Source organism: Sinohyriopsis cumingii, chromosome 1 (genome assembly GCF_028554795.1).
Source record: "Sinohyriopsis cumingii isolate HCF-2022 chromosome 1, ASM2855479v2, whole genome shotgun sequence".
NCBI lineage: Eukaryota > Metazoa > Mollusca > Bivalvia > Unionida > Unionidae > Sinohyriopsis > Sinohyriopsis cumingii.
Window position 1 is genome coordinate 5,907,935 of NC_142961.1, and position 6,000 is coordinate 5,913,934.

A 6,000-nucleotide genomic window follows, 5' to 3' on the forward strand; every position below is an offset into this window, starting at 1 on the left:
TGTTGTACAGACACTTGTGTTTATTCCACGTTCATGGTTATCATGTGCCTTTTATTCTTGTACTTAAGCCTTTGGCTTTTATGTATTTTTGTCTTTCGTATTCATGTTTGAAAAAAACCATTCAATAAACGTGTTCTGAAAAAAAGTATATAAACTTTTGTCTTGTTTGTTTTCGTGTCACAAGTGACATTTCTCACACTATGGCTACCTCTGCTGTCTCTGCTCCCTCTTCCTCTACTGTCAAAGTCATCGACGAACACTTAGATCGTGCCAGTTGGGAGGCTTTGTATCTTCGCTATCCCTTTAACATGCTCATTGCTGGACCTAGCGGTTCAGGCAAAACCGAATTCGTCAAACGTTTGATCGAACATAAACATCATTTGATCGATCGACCCCCTCAACGAATCGTGTGGTGTTACAAAGAGTGGCAATCGGCGTACAGCCTCTTGCGAGAAAGTCAAGGCGATTCCATCGTGTTTGTGGAAGGCATTCCTAAAGAAGACGACGGTATCGTCTCTGACTCCCGTCAAACCCATTTGGTCATTTTCGACGACATGTTAGGAGAAGACGAAGAAGAAATTAAACTGTGGGTCACGCGCAAAGGGCATCACCGTAATGCCAGTGTCGTTTACATCACCCAAAATTTGTTTCAACAAAGTAAAGCCCATCGCACCATCAGTCTCAATGCGCATTACGTGGTCTTGTTTAAAAGCCCTCGAGATAAATCGCAAGTGCAAGTCTTAGCCAAACAGTTAGGAACGCCTTGGCTGACTCAGGCGTACGACGATGCCACTCAAACGCCACACGCCTATTTACTCGTCGATTTGAAACCTACGACTCCCGAGGATTTGCGATTTCGTACCCACTTGTTTCACCACTGGTGCCAAGACGGAGGGCCTGTCCTGTACACGTCTCCGTCCTCGACTTCATTTCACTCCACATAAAACAATATCTATAAAAACCTCAGACCCTTTTTCGTCTGTCTCATTCTCAGTGCGAACATGACGTCCCTTCAGTCGCATCTTCCCGTCAAATTGATTCGTGCCTTGTATGGCATCAGTCGAGAAAAAGATCCACAAACACGAGCTCGTGTCTTAGAAGCTAGTCTCAAAGAAGTCTTACGATGGTTCACGGTGACGGCACGTCAATTACTCCAAGGAATCATTCAGATTCCTCATCAAACCAAACGCTTTTTTGATCGAAACAAAGTCGCTTTGTTCCAACTGGCCGATCCCCGCATCGACACTCAAACCTTAAAAACAAATCATTTTGAAACCTGGAGGGAGCGGTACTCTAGGAGGGGTCATCATTCGCTCACTCTTAAGATGGGATCCTAATGCCCCCAAAGTTATACCCAAGACAAAAGTCCAACGAAGCCCCAAGAAGAAAAAGACCAGGTCCCCAAGGAGAACTTCTCCAGTGGCAGGACCCTCCTCTGACCAGACACCACCACCCCGGAAAAAGAAAAGAAGCCCCCAGAAAAAGAAACAGAGAAAAAGTCCCCAGAAAAAGAAAAGTCCACAGAAAACTAGTCGCAAGAGAGGCACTTCGGCCAGGACGCAACCTTACACTCGCAAACCACGACCTGCCATGGCGGTGACTGCGTCTCCGGCAGCCTCACGTTTGTCCACTTCTCCGTTAATGACACCCAGAACTGAAGAGTACTTGGAGACGTTGATTACACCAAGAACTTCTCCGTTGATGACCCCCAAAAGAACTTCCCCAGTGGCAGGACCTTCCAATTTAGTGGCAGTGGCTGCTGCTCACAAAGTACCTTCTCCCAAAATCAAAGTTCAAGAAAGATCGGGCATGTTACAAAGTTTATTGGATTTGTCCAAGTAAGAACTGGCTCGATTTAGTCCGTTACGTACCCCTGCACGACGTGTCATGCCTGTCCTCAAACTAATACGACGTCAAGACAATCAGTGGCGACGCGTTCCAGTATAAAAAAGGCCTGTGACCAAGTCGGGTATCAGTGTTTTTTGGTGCTCCTGAAGACTAAAAGATGTCACCCTCCAGAAAACCCCAAGGAAAGAAAAGGAAAGGACTGCCACCACGTTTAGCCAAACATGGGGACATGTTATCTGTCCTGTCCAAAGCTTCTCCACCTCTACGAAAAAAACTCATTCAAACGGCCTCCAAAGAGGTCATCGATACCGTGTGCGAATGTTGTTTGAACATTTTGAAAGGCACGATCCCTTTGTCCAAACACCAGAAACAATGCTTAGGCAAACATCGTCACGTTCTTCGCCAAATGGTTCAAAAGAAAATTCCCATTCGTCAAAAAAAGAAGATGTTAGTGCAACGTGGAGGTATTTTACCTCTCTTGTTAGGCCCCATGCTGAAAGGAGTCTTGGGAACCATGTTGGGAGGACTGGTGGGAGCAAGATAAAAAGGCCTCGGAAGTTCCAAGATCTCAGAATCGACCCCTGACAACCCCATGGAAGGACGAAAACTAGCTTTAGTGCCTTACAAACGATGGATGGAATACCATCGGTGGCAAGAACAACACACACGGCATTTACCTCCCAATCCCCATTTGAGCGAGATGTCTCAGTTACAACACGAATTGCAGTCCTTGATGGATCGCCAAGATTTGTCCGAAACAGAAAAATCGCAAAAGTACGGTCAACTCTTGCAACGACTGCAACTCTTTCACCAGAAAGCTTTAGACGAAACAGCTCTACCCACTCTGAAAGATTTTAAGACCTTGATGAAAAGTCCAGCACCATCACCAGTACCAGTACCAGTACCACCAGTACCAGTGACCAAGACAGAAAAAGGAAAAGAAGAAGAAGAAGAAGGGTTTCTAACTCCACCAGAAAAAGTACGCAAGTTAACAACACCACCTACCTCCAGAATTGGATGGATTAAAAAGATGATGGTCACCCCTTCTTCATCATAAGAGAAAAAGAAAGTGAAGACAGAAGTGAAACAAGAACCGATATCCCCCGCTCAGACATCCTCCTCCTCTTCAACACCTATTGCCGGTCGCACACGCAAAGCATTGCAATCCAAGAAAATACCCCAAGAGAAAAAGAGTAGCATCCTCCAAGAGTGGGTGCCTTATTAACACACCAACCAACACAAAAATAATGGAAAAAGTCTTAGCCAGCATTTACTACGATCCCTCCCATCCTGCAGGTTACGCAGGAGTTCAAAAATTGTATCGTGCTGCCAAAACGCAACTGAAAAGTTTCCGTTTACCTCAAGTGCAACGATGGTTACAAGAGCAAGCTACCTAAACTTTACACAAACCCATTCGACGCAAGTTTGCCAGAAGTCGCACCCGAGTGGAAGGCATCGATCATCCATGGCAAGCCGATTTAGCCGATGTCTCTCATTTGGCCAGCTACAATCGTGGCTACAAATATTTGGTTTGTGTCATCGACGTCTTTTCCAAATTTGCCTGGGTCGTACCCTTGACTTCCAAATCGAGCAGCGAGTTAGTGCGAGCCCTGCAACGAGTGTTGAAACAAAGCGGTCGTCACCCTCTTCGATGGCAAACGGACAAAGGTACCGAATTTCTGAACCAAGCTTTCCAAAAAGAATTAAAGAAACGTGACATTCATTTTTTTACCACCGAGAATCCCGAAACCAAAGCCAGCATCGTGGAACGTTTTCAACGCACTTTGAAAGAACGCATGTGGAAATATTTTACGCATCATCACACTCTGAAGTACATCGACATCTTACCGCACCTGGTGCAAGCGTACAACCAATCTTACCATCGAAGCATCGGACGTGCCCCGCAAGACGTGACTCCCGACAACGAAGTGCTGGTGTTCGAGCGTCTGTTTGGTACGTCCCCGACGAGGGCTGTCCCCAAGAAAAGTGGAGAGTTGGCCGTAGGAGATTGGGTGCGCATTGGCAAAACCAAACGCACTTTTGACAAAGGTTACTTACCTAACTGGACGACCGAACTGTTTCGCGTCACTGGACGAGTGCATGGCCGTCATCCTGCCGTCTATAAATTGGAAGACATGAACGGAGAAGTGCTCAAAGGAACGTTTTATTTGCCCGAGTTACAACGTGTCACCAAAAAACAAGACGACGTGTACGACATCGAAATCATTCTCGAACGCAGAACCCGTAAAGTGGGCAAACGACGTGTCAAAGAAGTCAAAGTACGTTGGAAAGGATATCCGCCCAGTTTTGATTCTTGGATCGACGCTTCGCAAGTCATCGACTATAAAAAGAAGTGACCATCATGCCTTTTCACACAGACGCAGCTACGTCGACCACTCCTCCTTCACCCAGTTCTTCTGTGCAAGATTTACAAAAACAACCCTTGTGGGTGTGGTGTGGAGAACGTGTGCCTAAAACGCAGATCGTCTTTTTCTGCCAAATCTTCGTGGTGTATTGTGTCATCGGGGCAGCCATCGCCAATTTGAGTTTGCAACAAGGAGACAAACAATTGTGGACCATTTTATTGAGCAGTTGCATCGGTTACCTGCTTCCTAATCCCTCCTTGAAATTCACCTCGAACGGGAACCACGGGAACCTTGTGTCCAGTGCCAGTGCCAGTCACCACTCCAACCACAACCAGAACCCCATTTTGTGCGGAGACACGCCTCTGACGTCCACTAACCCCTCGGACAGCCACAGAACTCTGGAATTATGAGTCACCAAAACCAATTTTACTTAACTTTACCCAGTGACAGTTCCATGGAGGTGTTTCCCAAGAACACGTTGTGCTGTTACACGGCCAAATTACTTCAAGCCATCCAGTTAGATCACGAAGCCCATTGGGAAGTGGCTTTAGTAGAAATGATTCACCCGACCCAAGTCCTCAATGTCCTTCCCAATCAAAATTTTTTTGATGTGGAAGTTCATGACGAGCAAATGCAACAGTGGATGGATAGTAATGTCAAATATGACAAGAAAACCCGTACACAAAAGTACACCACCTATCACTTGTTCATTCCCCCAGGCTATTATTTTAGTGGTCAACATTTGGTCAGCACCATAACCTCCAGGTTTAATGTCGTGTTTCTGAAAGCTTTGGAGCATGTCAACAAAAGTGTCACCATGGAGTACCACAAAGCAGCTCGTCGCTTCTTGATGAAATTTGAACGGAGTAAAATCATGTCCATTTTATTTTGTCCTGAATTGTTTGACATGTTGGGCGGAGACATGAACATGAGAAAGACCAATCTCAAGAAAAACGAATTACCCATCGTTTACGACAACGAGTCTTTTAGCAAGTTATTTCGTGCCCCGGTAGAACTGAACCAAGGACTGAATTTGATGTTTGTGTACTCCGATGTGGTGGAGTATAACGTGGTGGGACACACCTCCGTACCGTTACTGCGTGTCATTCCTTTCAAAGTAGATTCTGCCACGGACGCTGACGAGGAAGGTGGAAACACTTACCACGTCCACCGCGAATTTGTACATCCTCACTATTTGCCTGTCAGTAAGTCGTATTTGGACACGGTCAACATTGCTATAAAAGGAGATCTGGGACAAAATATTCCATTCACCAAAGGAAAAGTCACGGTGAAACTCCATTTTCGAAAACGGTTCTCTCACGACTCTTAAGTCATGTATCCAGTGTACCGAGGGGTTGCTCGACAGCGAGGACACGGCTTAGGAGACATGTTAAAATCGGCCTTTCGTTCGGTGGCCCCGGTGTTGAAACCGATGGTGACACGCGGATTGCACGCCTTGAAAGATGCGGCACTGACGCAAGGCAAAGAATTTCTCCAAAATGTCATCATCGACAAACAAAACCCTAAAGAAGCCTTCATGAGGGCAGGCAAAAATGTCTTGCTGAAACGGGTAAAGACATTTTGGGTCACCGAGAAACACCTATAAATGCCCTGCACGCTACCGAGTCAAGCATTCAGCAAGGACAAGGCAGAAAGAGACGACGAAGAAAACACCCTTTCACCAGACTTCAAGCGAGAAAGGCCAAGAAAAGAAGAACCGTTCGAGACTTAGACGTTTTCGAATATTGAGAAAAGAGACAAAAAATGATGCACCGAGAATCTTGCG